Source organism: Takifugu rubripes, chromosome 16 (assembly GCF_901000725.2).
Source record: "Takifugu rubripes chromosome 16, fTakRub1.2, whole genome shotgun sequence".
Classification (NCBI taxonomy): Eukaryota; Metazoa; Chordata; class Actinopteri; order Tetraodontiformes; family Tetraodontidae; genus Takifugu; species Takifugu rubripes.
The window spans coordinates 12992804-13007749 of record NC_042300.1 but is presented as its reverse complement, the minus strand read 5'-3'; the positions used below and the strand labels follow the sequence as shown (position 1 = coordinate 13007749).

The following is a 14946-nucleotide window of genomic DNA, read 5'->3' as shown; positions in this document are numbered from 1 at the left end:
TAGGGTTGAGGGTTAGAGGGTTGAGGGTTAGGTTAGAGGGTTAGGGTTAGGGTTAGAGGGTTAGGGTTAGAGGTTAGGGTTAGGGGGTTAGGGTTAGGGGGTTAGGGTTAGAGGGTTAGGGTTAGAGGGTTAGGGTAGGGTTAGGGTTAGGGTTAGAGGGTTAGGGTTAGAGGGTTAGGGTTAGGGTTAGAGGGTTAGGGTTAGAGGGTTAGAGTTAGAGGGTTAGAGGTTAGGGTTAGAGGGTTGGGTTAGGGTTAGGGTTAGGGTTAAGGGTTAGGGTTAGAGGGTTAGGGTTAGAGGGTTAGGGTTAGAGGGTTAGGGTTAGAGGGTTAGGGTTAGGGTTAGAGGGTTAGGGTTAGGGTTAGGATTAGGGTTAGAGGGTTAGGGTTAGGTTAGGGTTAGGGTTAGAGGGTTAGGGGTTAGGGTTAGAGGGTTAGGGTTAGGGTTAGGGTTAGAGGGTTAGGGTTAGAGGGTTAGGGGTTAGGGTTAGAGGGTTAGGGTTAGAGGGTTAGTTAGAGGGTTGAGGGTTAGGGTTAGAGGGTTAGGGTTAGGGTTAGGGTTAGGGTTAGGGGTTAGAGGGTTAGGGTTAGAGGTTAGGGTTAGAGGTTAAGGGTTAGAGGTTAGGGTTAGAGGTTAGGGTTGGGTTGAGGGTTAGGGTTAGGGTTAGGGTTAGGATTAGGGTTAGAGGGTTAGGGTTAGAGGGTTAAGGGTTAGGGTTAGAGGGTTAGAGGGTTTGGGTTAGGGTTAAGGGTTAGGATTAGGGTTAGAGGGTTAGGATTAGGGTTAGAGGGTTAGGGTTAGAGGGTTAGAGGGTTAGGTTAGAGGGTTAGGGTTAGGGTTAGGATTAGGGTTAGAGGGTTAGGTTGAGGGTTAGAGGGTTAGGGTTAGAGGGTTAGAGGGTTAGAGGGTTAGGGTTAGAGGGTTTAGGGTTAGAGGGTTAGGGTTAGGGTTAGAGGGTTAGGGTTAGAGTTAGGGTTAATGTAAGATGTTACCTTCACTGTAAATGTGCTGCCCTCTAGGTTATTAGCATTTGAGGGCTTTTCCCTGATATCTATCTTGAACTCTTGTTGTCTATTCAGCAATGTTGAATTTGGCATTTCAAAGACCTTCTGGTCCACTGGTGACCTCATCCTGGCTGGTTAATCCCTGCGGAGTGTTGGTGCAGCTTCATTGTAATGCTTGGAGGCCCAGTGAGGACTCGGGGGGATACTGGAAGAACCCCGGAGGTGGATCGTCCCTTCTTCCAGTTGCTTCTCCAGTTCCGCCGAGCCTAAACCCTAACCCCTAAAGAGTCAGCCACTCATAACGGCTTTTTCCTTTCCACTCTTCCCGTCCTGACCTGGGGAGGCCAAACACCAACATCACCCTGTGGCCGGAGGCGTGCTGAGTGAATTTGTCCCGGTGATTATGTGTGCAGCCCTTTTCCTCCGCCACCAGGTCACATTCAGGGTTTCTCTCAGGTGTGCTTGAGCTTGATCAGGACTGATTATCGCCAGGCGGAGGGCTGCATGACACCTGGCTCCACAGATCAATGGAAATATCTGAGCGTTGGAAGCAAATCTCATACTCTTGGACTGGAAGCGTCAGTCATGCACACGCTTCTGTATTTGTGGGCGGGAGAAACACAGGCTGAGGAGGGTAACGAGGCTGTCGGTTGAATTTCCACACCTTTGCTTCAGGGGGAGCATCCTTACCCATGGCCCCTGTTTGGGTCTGAGCCCCCACCTCCCTGCTACAGTCTGCCACCCCCGAGGCTTCACCAGAACTCCCAAGGTGACGTAACACGGCCGCAGCGCCTCAGTCGGGCCCTGTTGTGAAGTCTGACCTCCGACCTTCTCTGTCACAGAGTCCGAGATCGCTGCCTTCCTGGCATCGGCCATCGACTCCACAAACAGCGAGACCTGGCTGGAGACGTGTCAGCAGCTTTACAGGGAGGTCCTGACTTCCAACCCCAGCATCTGCTCTGGAAACTGTAAGTTTGAGAGGCGGCGTAACGGAGCGGACACTGTTCCGAGCCACGAATGAAGCAGGATGTTAGTGGCCAGCGGCTAGGCTGAGCAGCTCCTGACGTGATCTTCATCCCTGGAAGTGTGGGGACGACAACGACCGCTGTGATCCTTCACCACGACCGACCGTAGCAATGAGCACCTTCCTCACCTCTCTGCCTCGTTTCCTACCCACAATGCACTGCCTCTGCTTCGCGACCCCGCCCGGGTCCACGTGTGAGCGAGCCAGGCCCCAAGCGCCCAGACAAAAATGTGGTGGATCTAATTTTCGATGGAGGCGTGACCTGTGAGTGGATTTAGTGGGATTTGACCATTTAAACGTATGGCGCGTTCCGCTGCTGTTTCTTTCTTCTGACGCACCAAACGCCCGGCGAGTCCGCTGCCGACTGGACGATATCATCAAATTCACTTGCATTGTGGAGTTTAGCTGAATTACCTGCCTAATGGCGGTTCAGCTGGTGCAGCGGAGCACCTCTTAAACCTAATTGCACGAACCTTTCCCATCACGCGCCTTTGACAGAGCCCGCCGCCAAACGGCGCCGAGCTTTCTTTCCTCTTTCCTTCTGTGGGAGTAATAGCAGTTTAAAGAGGACAAAAACACATTCCAGTGGAGGGCTGGCAGTCTTGTTAATGGCAGCAGTGGAGGGTGATTGCTCTCTTTCATCAGGGCGAGCCTGTGGAAGCTCTCACGCTCGCTCTCTGGGGCTCATTTACGGCTTTTCACTGCAAGATTTATCAGCTGTTAACATCTCCGCCTGCTGCTTTATTTGCTGCATTAAGCACGCAAAAAACCTGCCATTGTACCTTCTCCCGCAGAAACATGCTTCCAGAAAGCGCTTGCATTTGAAGGCTGACAAAACGAAACGAAGCGATTTCCTTGACAGTTGATTGAATCTTTAGCGCGTCCATAAAGAGGCCGTGATTACCACTTGTGTTTCTTAATCGTGTCTGATGCAGCTGCGGGAGAAAGATGAGATTTGCCTGATATGGTGAAAGCAAAACTGTCGCCTCGTCAAACCTGAGATTAGAGGGGGTGAGAGTTCAAAACCTCCATCTTCTCAGCTTATTGACTGTAAGAATGTTCTGCCTGTCGATGAGCTTGATTCACTGGTTTAGGCAGCGTGCTGCAGCCTCCCAGCACCTCCCAGAACTGTTCTGGTCCTGCCGGTACCGGCTGCCCTGGTGCTGCAGCCGTAATTATGCCGGAGCTTCTGCACGTCCTTTTCTGTTGCTTTAATCATTTATCTGTTTCCATGGGGGGGCACGGTGACCGCTGCTCAACGGCGGTTTAGCAATGGCTGGCCTCACAATTAGGAAGGTGCGGGGTGGCAAATCCCTCTGGGGCGCTAGCAGGTCCTCCCCGTGCCTGAGCCGGGTCTCAGGTACTCCGGCTCCTCCCACATTCCACAGAGGCGTTCGGACTCAGGCCAGAGGTGAATGGCTGCTCTAAACTGACCGAAGATGGATCCGTGATGTCTGATGAGTCTGGAAGCATCGTTTTCCTGCTATTATTATTGTTTGAATGAGGACGGGCCGGTGAGGGGAGCGTGCGGGGTGTGGTGCATCATGTGCTCCTGCTGCGTAGCGCCCTCACCTGGCTGGAAACCTTACTGCAGAACATGAAACACATTTATTACAGCCGATGGGAATTCTTTTGTGATGGGGCGTCATTGACATTGTGCCGTTATTCCAGCTGTCCATGTCTTCTCTTGCTAGTGCTGGCTGACCTTCTGGACAAGGTCGTCGCTCATCTATCCGGCTCCGCAGCAGAGTGCCTTCTTCTCCCCAGCTCATCACAAAGGTCAGTGGGGAAAACGAACACATTCACCCGGTTGTTTCTCGCCAATTAAGTGAAAGACAAGGAAGTCCAAAGGTCATTCTCTGGACCGCTGAAGTGATCCGACATAAATCTTTACATTTTGAGACGGACCGACACACTGGAGCTGTAGTCCGACTCTGATCCGTTTGAGGTTGTGTTTGCTCACTGATACAGGTGCATTACAGTCACACGGTCCTATGTGTTACACCTGTGACGCCAGGATACGGGACTCACGTTCCTCAACACCCACCAGGCCACATCCCTGATTTTTATCCTTAGTTTAACCTTTAACCTTCATTTAAAGGCAGACTAACTGGTGGAGGCAACGAGGTTGGGGGAAGTGGGAAAACACCGGACAGGAAGTGAAGTCACCTGGAAAACACGGAGATAACCTCCGGGAGTGGTGCAGGCTCTCGGGGTCCGAGGCTGAAGACTCAGCCAGATGTGGCAGAGTTTAGTGGTGAATTACAAGGTGACTCTTTATTGTATCAGCGTCACTCAGGGGTGAAGGAGAATCGTCCTCAGATCTTCAAAGCTCTGAACTTGGTTTATCTGCCTGAGCAGCTCCTCTGCAGCCCGTCTCTGTGGAATCACGCAGCAGCAGAAGGGCTAAAGCAGCTAAAGTCCTCCGTTTTAAGAGTGTTAGTACCTCAGGTTGGAGTGAGCCCGTATCCTCTATCACAGCCGTTAATGATTCCAGGAGCTTGGTGTGTTTTACTGGCCTGTGGCTAAACAACCTGATCACACCGATGGCAACTACAAAGAAAAACCGCTAATTAGGGAATATTCTGCAAAACTGCATGTTTTTCCCTTAAAGTCATAGCATACTAATTGGATCTGGCTCTTGTTTTGTCTAATTTACTAAAGGGAACCAGCAGTTTCTCTCCCAGAAATTCCCAGCAAGCATTCGTGACGTTACTGGTCTGATTCCCTGTCTGTTGTGGCAAATCAGAGCAATCTGAAACGGATTCATCACTGAAAATGCTGGGTTCATTTAATGATTATGTTAATGAGCTGATTTAAATAATGATTATGCTAATGAGCTGCTTTAAACAATGATTATGTTAATGAGCTGCCTGTATAGTCAGAGTCACGTTGGAACAGATTTGAGGACAGGAGGCGGAATCACAACGTCTGCGTCACCAGTAGCTTCTCAGCGCTGCTGCACTCACACAGGCTGCAGGCGCTGCCATCTCAGGATGGGGGCCCCGGGCTGGAGGGGCCCCGAGCTGGAGGGGCCCCGAGCTGGAGCTGGAGGGGCCCGAGCTGGAGCTGGAGGGGCCCCAAGCTGGAGGGGCCCCGAGCTGGAGCTGGAGCTGGAGGGGCCCCGAGCTGGAGGGGCCCCGAGCTGGAGGGGCTCCGAGCTGGAGGGGCCCCGAGCTGGAGCTGGAGGGGCCCCGAGCTGGAGGGGCCCCAAGCTGGAGCTGGAGGGGCCCTGAGCTGGAGCTGGAGGGGCCCTGAGCTGGAGGGGCCCCGAGCTGGAGCTGGAGGGGCCCCGAGCTGCAGGGGCCCCGGGGAGACGGCTGGCATCGGTCAACTCCCCCACAAAGGGCCCCCTACTAGCTGCTGCTGGCTGTTAGGGGGTCCCGAGACACCGCCGATATTTATCATATCATGGACACAACCACATACTAATAGTCGGTTTCTGCAGCATTTATGCTAATTCAGAGTTTGAGAGCTTAGCCAATAAGGTTAAACAGGTTTAAAATATTTTAAATAGGTTCCGAGTTAAAACCAACAAACTGAGAGAAGCAGATGCTGAAATCACAGTTCTGTTGGATTTAAACCGAGGTCGGATCCTTGACCTCCTTGGTATGGTCTCCATGCGAAGGATGCTGGTTCGAATCCCCGGCTGGAGATTTGTGGCAATATGCATTTTCTTTTTCTGGAGTAATTTTTTTTGCCTTTCAATTAATCAAAATAGATGAAAATACAAATAAATGTCTCCTAGCATGTTTTTGTTCTGGCCTGAATCACCGCCTGGCGGGCGCCGGTCCAGACGGCCCTCCCTGGCCTCCTTGGCTGGAGCCCCCAGGGCGTCTGGCTTTAGTTGGATGGTTGATGTGGTGGGAACGGGAAGCTGTAAAATGATTTATTCTTTCCGTTCAGTCCTCTGGATTACATCCCAGTTTTGTGCGTGATCCTACAGTAGAGCGCACGTTACGACATGTTAATAACACAACAGCAGCAGATCTGGAGGCTTTTTGTCGCAGTAATTACTATTTTCAGCAGCTCATGATGTCACAGCAGTCACCCTTAGATCGGGTCCGTCATTTTTAAATCAAAACATCAAATCCTTCCAACCGCTGGTGCTGGAAATAACCAACTTCTGAGGACAGGGACGTGGCGGCACCACAGTCCCAGATGAAATCATGATGTCACAGTTGTGTCTGACAGCCAACGAGAAGCCGCGCAGCATCATCACTGTCATCCCAGTATTATATCCCATTAATCCCATTAATCCCAGCGAAGCCATCACCAGTGACCGCCGTCGCTCTAATCACCATACACCAGCTCACTTGTCCGTTAATGTGGCCTCATTACACTGACGCCAACGAGGCGGCTCCAGCCAAAGTGAGCACCTTAATAATATATGAGCTGGAAATCTACAGAAAGTTCCAGATGTTTCAGGAAACAACGAGAAAAGGCTCCGACATTTCGGTTTTGCAACCTCCAGTCATGTGACCAACATTTCCCCATTTTCTGCTCTATACATGCACAGAGTTTCTGTGGGTGTATCTTTGGTCACCAGTACAGGACTGGTCACCACTACAGGGCTGGTCACCAGTACAGGACTGGTCACCAGTACAGGACTGGTCACCAGTACAGGGCTGGTCACCAGTACAGGACTGGTCACCACTACAGGGCTGGTCACCAGTACAGGACTGGTCACCATTACAGGTCACCACTCCAGGGCTGGTCACCACTACAGGGTTGGTCCCCAGTACAGGGCTGGGTCACCAGTGCAGGACTGGTCACCAGTACAGGGCTGGTCACCACTACAGGCGGGTCACCACTACAGGACTGGTCACCAGTACAGGGTTGGTCAGCCAGTACAGGACTGGTCACCACTACAGGGCTGGTCACCAGTACAAGGGTTGGTCACCACTACAGGGCTGTCACCACTACAGGACTGGTCACCAGTACAGGGTTGGTCACCAGTACAGGACTGGTCACCATTACAGGACTGGTCACCAGTACAGGTCACCACGACAGGGCTGGTCACCAGTGCACGGCTGGTCACCACTACGGGCTGGTCACCAGTATCAGACTGGTCACCAGTGCAGGACTGGTCACCAGTACAGGTCACCAGTACAGGGCTGGTCACCAGTACAGGGCTGGTCACCACTGCATGGCTGGTCACCACTACAGGCAGGTCACCACTACAGGGCTGGTCACCGCTGCAGGGGCTGGTCACCACTACAGGGCTGGTCACCAGTGCAGGACTGGTCACCAGTACAGGACTGGTCACCACTGCAGTGGCTGGTCACCACTACAGGGCAGGTCCCAGTACAGGGCTGGTCACCCACTACAGGGCTGGTCACCATTGCAGGACTGGTCACCAAGTACAGGGGCTGGTCACCAGTGCAGGGCTGGTCACCAGTACAGGTCACCAGTACAGGGCTGGTCACCAGTGCAGGGCTGGTCACCATGTGCAGGACTGGTCCACCAGTACAGGGCTGGTCACCAGTACAGGGCTGGTCACCAGTACTGGTCACCAGTGGCAGGACTGGTCACCAGTGCAGGGCTGGTCACCAGTACAGGGCTGGTCAGCCAGTGCAGGACTGGTCACCGTACAGGGCTGGTCACCAGTGCAGGGGCTGGTCACCAGTGCAGACTGGTCCACCAGTACAGGGCTGGTCACCAGTACAGGGTCCCAGCTGCTGTTAGTAACCTTTTACACCTCTGTTATTGACCCGTGTAAACAGGAAGTGATGCTTCTTTGGCTTCAGGTGAATTGGGTGTTAATGTGGCCGAACTGTGGAAACGAGAACGTCAGTGGGCAGAGAAGCAGAGGGGTAATTAGCTCCTGCGGTGACGAGTTGCAGCATCTGTCTGTAGATTTAGAGAAGTTTGAATAATAAATGATGGAGACTAGAAAGAAGGAGGGAGGTGAAACTTTGATTTATTATGCGTTTGTCAGGCAGGAGGAGCGCTCCTCCGACCGACCCACGACAAGGCCTCAGTTTGCCTTTGTTGGGATTATTTATTCATCCACGTTCGCCCACGTCAAACTTGTTTAGTTTCTTTTTAAGCAGCTTTTGTACTGAAGTGTTTAGAGAGTCAGTGATGTCAATTTATATAAAATCTTCTTAAAACGTCTAAAATGAGCTTTTTTGTGATAATTGATGTTTTTTGTAACTCTTCCATGAAGCTTCGAGTCTTTCTGCCTCCTCCTGAAAACAGAATCAAAACTATTGTGCAACTTCATTCTGTGATTTAATATTCATTAAAATATTCATTTATTAGCTTATATATGCTAAACACAGATTCATTTATTAGGCAGGGTTACAGGTCAACCCTGACCCTAACCCTAACCCTGACCCTGACCGCTAACCCTGACCCTAACCCTGACCCTGACCCTGACCCTGACCCTGACCCTAACCCTGACCCTGACCCTGACCCTGACCCTGGACCCTAACCCTGACCCTGACCCTGACCCTGACCCTGACCCTAACCCTGACCCTGACCCTGACCCTGACCCTGACCCTGACCCTGACCCTGATCCTGACTTGGAGCTGCTAATAACCTGGTGTCTGTTTTCCAGCGGAGGAGTGGAGCATTGAAGGCACCCTTCTATCACCTGTGGAGCACCTGGGAGTCCACACCTGCGTCAGGTAAAATCTGGGACCTCGCAGAGATCCTGACCTTCAGGAATATGAGGCTGGAGACCTTTGATGACCTGTATGAACCTCTGGCTTACTCAGCTAACTTAGCTTCACCTTTCTGGACCAACAAAACCCCCAAAACATCCAAGGTTTTTAGAGGCAACCAAAAACCCAAAGTGGTCCGAAACCACCAGCACAGGAACCAACAAAACTCGGAGTGTGTTCGGGAGCAGCCAGGACACCTTCGTAGCCCTGCTGAGGTACCGGACCCCAGAGGTACCGGACCACATGGTGCTGACAACGGGCCCTGCAGGGACCTGGAGAGTCCCCCCCAACCCCCAAAGGGATAAAGGGGTGCAGCCAGGGAGCAGCTGAAACCTTCAGCACCCTTCAAGGCCCCGACCCCCAGAGAAGCCCCAGAGTGGGCGCTGCGTTATCAGAGCATTAGCATACTTAGCTTACTCTGCGTTATCAGCGCATTAGCATACTTAGCTTACTCTGCGTTATCAGAGCATTAGCATACTTAGCTTACTCTGCGTTATCAGAGCATTAGGATACTTAGCTTACTCTGCGTTATCAGAGCATTAGCATACTTAGCTTACTCTGCGTTATCAGAGCATTAGCATACTTAGCTTACTCTGCGTTATCAGAGCATTAGGATACTTAGCTTACTCTGCGTTATCAGAGCATTAGCATACTTAGCTTACTCCTGCGTTATCAGAGCATTAGCATACTTAGCTTAACTCTTTATTTGCCCACTCTGACTGGTGCTCGTGTCTCGGCCGACTCGTTTCCGTCTTTAAGACGATAACCCCGCTGTGACATCACGCCGTGGTTCTGGGAGCTGTTGGCACGAAAGCGCCATGTTAGCACTTTTTGAGTGTTGCCCGCAGAGACGTCTGTCTCAGAGGATTTAAAAAGTTGTTGGACATGAATTTGTGGTAAATCCTCACTTGCAGTGTCAGACTAAATCTGACTGTGCTGGACTTGTAAAAAACGGGCCTGTATTTCCACGGGTGCCAGTGGATATTATTAAAATCACATTCACAGGAGGGCCAGCCAAATCCCACAATCCCAGACAACACTGCTCATCCATCGAAAACTGCTGCCTCATCACCCACAAAGCTGCGTTCTTCTCCTCTTCACCTTTAAAGGGATTATTTAGGAGGAAGATGGGCATCAGCTAGCTGGAGCTAATGTGGAGTTGCCTTAGGGTTAGGGTTAACCGTGCTATAGCCGCACAGCTAGCGTGCTAGCCTAACCCTAACCGTGCTATAGCCAGCACGACTAGCGTGCTAGCCTAACCCTAAACCGTGCTATAGCCAGCACGGCTAGCGTGCTAGCCTAACCCTAACCGTGCTATAGCCAGCACGGCTAGCGTGCTAGCCTTACCCTAACCGTGCTATAGCCAGCACGGCTAGCGTGCCACGGCTAGCTGTGTAATTCTCTGTGCCTCCGCAGGTACGGCCGCTACCTCGGGCTGCTGAGGGACGATGCTGCGCCTGATTTGACTCTGCTCCTGAGACGGGTGAAGGCGTTCCTGTCCTCACAGAGAATCGAACCCTCTCCAGAACTCCGTATCCTGCCTGTGTTTTCAGTCCTACTGTGGAATCCTCTTATTTAGGAGGGGCCGTTCTTGATTAAGCACCAAAAGTTATTAAATTCTGAACGTAAAAGTCTGCTTTAATTCTTCCTCAGTGTGATTTCAACTTTCATTAATTTAAGCATAAATCTGACTGGGGTTTTACTGACCTGGTTTATGACTCCCCTCGTGCTCTTAGTGTCATATTCTCTGACTTATAACGGCGGTCTGGGAGCGGCTGATTTGCCTTTTGGCCGTCGTGACTCCAAAAGCTTGAATTCTGCTTGTTTACCGGCTCCATTTGGACCCTGAAACTCGGTGCCCAGGCCCTCAGCATGGAAGGCTACCCGGGCCACGACTGGCTGGCCTCCAGCGTCTTCATGGTTACGCGTGGGGAGGCGGAGCGCTCGCTGAGGCTGCTGCTCCGCCTCCCTCTCCTGCCTGCTCCCCATCCGCCTTCATCTGGCCCGCCAGGATCCACGCTTCAGTCATCCGGAAACAACCACGACAAAACCGTTTGGGTCAGTGTTTGGCTCAGTTTCTAACGTGTGCGGTCTTTGATCCAGATCCACCTCCCCGGGGCGGTGGCAGGGGTCGGGCGCCCCCCCGCTTTTACTGGTGCACAGCTCACTACGTGGAGATGCTGCTGAAGGGCGGAAGTTCCTCTGGTCCACTCGGCCTTCAGGGTGTCAGGATTCACCCCCGTCTCAGGTAGGGTTAGGGTTGGGTTAGTCCAGCACGTCCCCTACCACCCACCCCCCCCCCCCCCCCCCCCCCCCACCAAAAGGAGCCCCCACATATCCTGGTCCTGCTCCAGGTTTCTCCCTGTTTGAGGGGGTCCGGCCCTGCTGGGATTCTTTGATTGGAACAAACGATGATTTGATTGGCTGTAGACAAACGATTCAAACTTAACGGTGTGTTAAGTGCTGATGCTAGCGCCACCGTCAAGGTTGCTACAAGTTTAGCGAGGAAAACGTCCCAGAAAAGTCACCACTAGAGACAAACACACTCAACCTCAGCTAATATGGCTCTGGAAGGTTGATCAACAGTTGCCGCTAGCAAAACGTGTCACAAAATGGGGACGTAAACTAAAGCTGTGTGGAGACGTCGAAAAGTTTCATTCTCAAAACAACAAATTTATATTTGATGTTTAGGACTGTTTGAGGCCCAAAAACCTTTTAGCTTAGCGTCTCTCTTTGCTTTCAAAGGAGCTAATGAGCGCAACGTTTCCCCCTCTGACATGGGAAGATCTATTCCCAGACCCTCGAGCTGTGGTAGCGTGAAAGCGCCGCCATGGCGACCGGGTGCTGGGATGTGTTGGTCTTGAAACAGCTCTGCAGAATGTGGGCTGCAGGGAAACGTTGGGAAAACGCAAAACCGTCACCAACGTCTCTTTTCCTTATCGACCGCCGCCGCTACGCTAATCACATCGCTAATCATGGATGTCAGCAAAAATAGGACTTTTTACAAGTTTGTTTGGTCTTTCAAGGCTGAAATTGATCTTTTTTCCTGTTATGGGCCACCAAACGTGTATCAATCTGTCCCCTGTTGCCCCCCCCCCCCCCCCCCATCCCAGACTGTCCTTTCCATTCTTGCCCCCCCCCCCCGTATCGGCGGCGATAGCGCAGAATCGGCTCCTGCCGGCGCGTTTAGGTGGTCCGCTGCCTTCCTGTGGTGCGGGTCATTAACAGGAAGTCAGGTGATCATTTCTAACCATGCTGGTAGTTGTTGTTGCAGATTTAATGGAGGCCATTAGAAGCCTCACATCTTCTCATCATGATCAGTAGCAGCACGGATGGGTCCGGACTAACACCTGGACTCCTCACGCATCACTTCCTGTTTGCAACGGTCCACACAGGTGACCTGCGTTCGTGCTCCCCACAGATGTGCCTCCACTGGCTGGCTCAGTGCTTCTGGAACTACCTGGACTGGACGGAGGTCTGCCACTACCTCTGCTGCTGCGTGCTGATGGGCGCCGACTACCAGGTTTACACGTGCGTGGCCCGCCTTCAAGGCACCTGCAGCCACAGATCCTGCAGCACAACCCAGAGGCAGGAGCTGCAGCTCTTCCTCAAGGTGAGTCCGAGCGGAGGCTCCACGAGGCTCCAGCAGCTGGAGGTGCGGGGGAGCCACCCTAGCCCCTAACCCTAGCCCCCTAACCCCTAGCCCCTAACCCCTAACCCTAGCCCCTAACCCCTAACCCCTAGCCCCTAACCCCTAGCCCCTAACCCCTAGCCCCTAGCCCCTAACCCCTAAACCCTAGCCCCTAGCCCCTAACCCCTAACCCCTAGCCCCTACCCCCTAACCCCGAGCCCCTAACCCTAACCCCTAACCCCTAACCCCTAACCCCTAGCCCCTAACCCCTAAACCCTAGCCCCTAACCCCTAGCCCCTAGCCCCTAACCCTAACCCCTAGCCCCTAACCCCTAGCCCCTAACCCCTAGCCCCTAACCCCTAACCCCTAGCCCCTAACCCCTAACCCCTAACCCCTAGCCCCTAACCCCTAGCCCCTAACCCCTAGCCCTACCCCTACCCCTACCCCTAACCCCTAGCCCCTAGCCCCTAACCCCTAACCCCTAACCCCTAGCTCCTAGCCCCTAACCCCTAGCCCCTAACCCCTAACCCCTAGCCCCTAGCCCCTAACCCCTAGCCCCTAAACCCCTAACCCCTAACCCCTAGCTCCTAGCCCCTAACCCCTAGCCCCTAGCCCCTAGCCCCTACCCCCTAGCCCCTAACCCCTAACCCCTAGCCCCTAGCCCCTAGCTCCTAGCCCCTAACCCCTAGCCCCTAGCTCCTAGCCCCTAACCCCTAGCCCCTAACCCCTAACCAGCGTGACGCTCCAAGAATGTCCATCGATGGCTTTGGAGGCATCGGAGGAGGAGAAGCCCCCAGGACGGCCCAGAGAGGGGGGCTCCTCTGTGTCGCTGTTTGACAGACCTAAGACCGTGCTGTGTCTCTGGTTGTGGAGCGGCTGATCCCGGAGCGGCTGATCCCGGAGCGGCTGATCCCGGAGCGGCTGATCCCGGAGGCAGCTGATCCCGGAGCAGCGTCCTTTACTAAAAGCAGCACATCTCAGTCAGACTCAGCGTCAGTGAAATGCTCCTTTTCTTCGGCCATCGGGGTTCTGAAGCTTTTCACCTGTGGAGTCCTTATCACAGCCAAAGCCCCCCACCCCATAATAACCATGGAGCCACCAGCTGACCAGCCCTTTCTTTAGCTGGTGCTGGACTCCATGGTGGTTTCTGTCCTCAACACGTTCCTGTGAACGATGGTGCTCATTTCAGGACGTCCGGCTGGAGCTCGCCAGGAGACTCGGAGGGCGGGCAGATGATTCCGCGGCGTCGCTCCAGAGACACAGTGGTTGTTGGTTCAAGCCCTTTTTCCTGCTCCTATGAGCTGGAGTTGAAATGATTAAACTCACCTTTATTATTAATGGTCAGCTTTTTATTAGCTTAGACGAGGAACTAGCATCCGCAGCGCGAGAGGCTAATTGCTAACCATTGTCGCCACCCGCCCCGCGCTAGTTGGATTTACATGTAAACTTCGAGATGTGTTTTAATGGGTTTCCTGTAATTGATTGCTCTCATAACTACTTTACAAACTAATTCCATTTCCAAAACCACGTCGTGCGCGTTGGAAGAGCAGCAGAACTCATTAATGGCCACAGCGAACTGATGGCATCATCAGCACGTTGCTATTCAGCGCACGTCTCCCTGGCTGCTAATTGATGAAGCTCCAGCTCGATCTTTGCTGTGTGGAGGTGTTTGCGTTCCCAGAGTCTCGCCGGCGTCAGGCTGTCGGCACACGCGCCACGCGGCAATTACAGCCGCCGGGTTCAACCCCGAGCGGAACGGAGTCTCCAACTAAAATGTTCTTGTTCCTGGGTGGACTTTAGAGACAGAATACACAGATTAGACGTGACGGCGTTGGTTCTTCAGCGCCTTCTGTGGACCTGGTTATGTTGGGCAGTAGCTAAAAAGAGGGTTTAATAGAGAGAAGGTGGGCTTTTATCCTAACTTCAAAACTACAAACCCAAAACTGCTCCAGGTTCTGATTGATTGGTTCCGTTCTGCTCTTCTCCTGCAGGAGGACCCGATCCGGGGTTTCAGGGTCTGGCGACTACCTGCAGTTCATGATGGAGCTGGAGCGGAGCTACCGGAGCGTCGTTCTCACGGCCATGAGGAGCATCTGCAGCACGGCCGAGTGAGGCCAGCTGACCCGACCCGACCCGACCCGACCCGACCCGTCGCCCACCGGCTGACGGCGACCATCAGATCTACAGTTTCATTTAGAAAGGACCTCAGAGGACCTCAGAGGACCCCAGAGGACCCCAGAGGACCCCAGAGGACCTCAGAGGACCTCAGAGGACCTCAGAAAGGACCCCAGAGGACCTCAGAGGACCTCAGAAAGGACCCCAGAGGACCTCAGAGGACCCCAGAGGACCTCAGAGGACCTCAGAGGACCTCAGAAAGGACCCCAGAGGACCTCAGAGGACCTCAGAGGACCTCAGAAAGGACCCCAGAGGACCTCAGAGGACCTCAGAGGATCCCAGAGGACCTCAGAGGAGGTGAAAACTGATCCCAACGTGACGCCAAGATCGGCATCAACACGCTTCTTTGGCTCCTCGAGACAGTTAATTGACTCTATTTGAGGAGTTTGGACGCTTCCCGATGTCTGGATGCTCCCCTTCAGCAGGGAACCCGTCACAGCC

At 53.2% G+C, this 14946-nt stretch overlaps 1 pseudogene; it reads left to right on the top strand.

Moving 5' to 3' along the window:
- The window catches only part of LOC115253084 (protein broad-minded-like), a 39296-nt pseudogene extending 24660 nt beyond the window's left edge, over positions 1–14636 (top strand).
- The last annotated feature ends 310 nt before the right edge of the window (positions 14637–14946 follow it).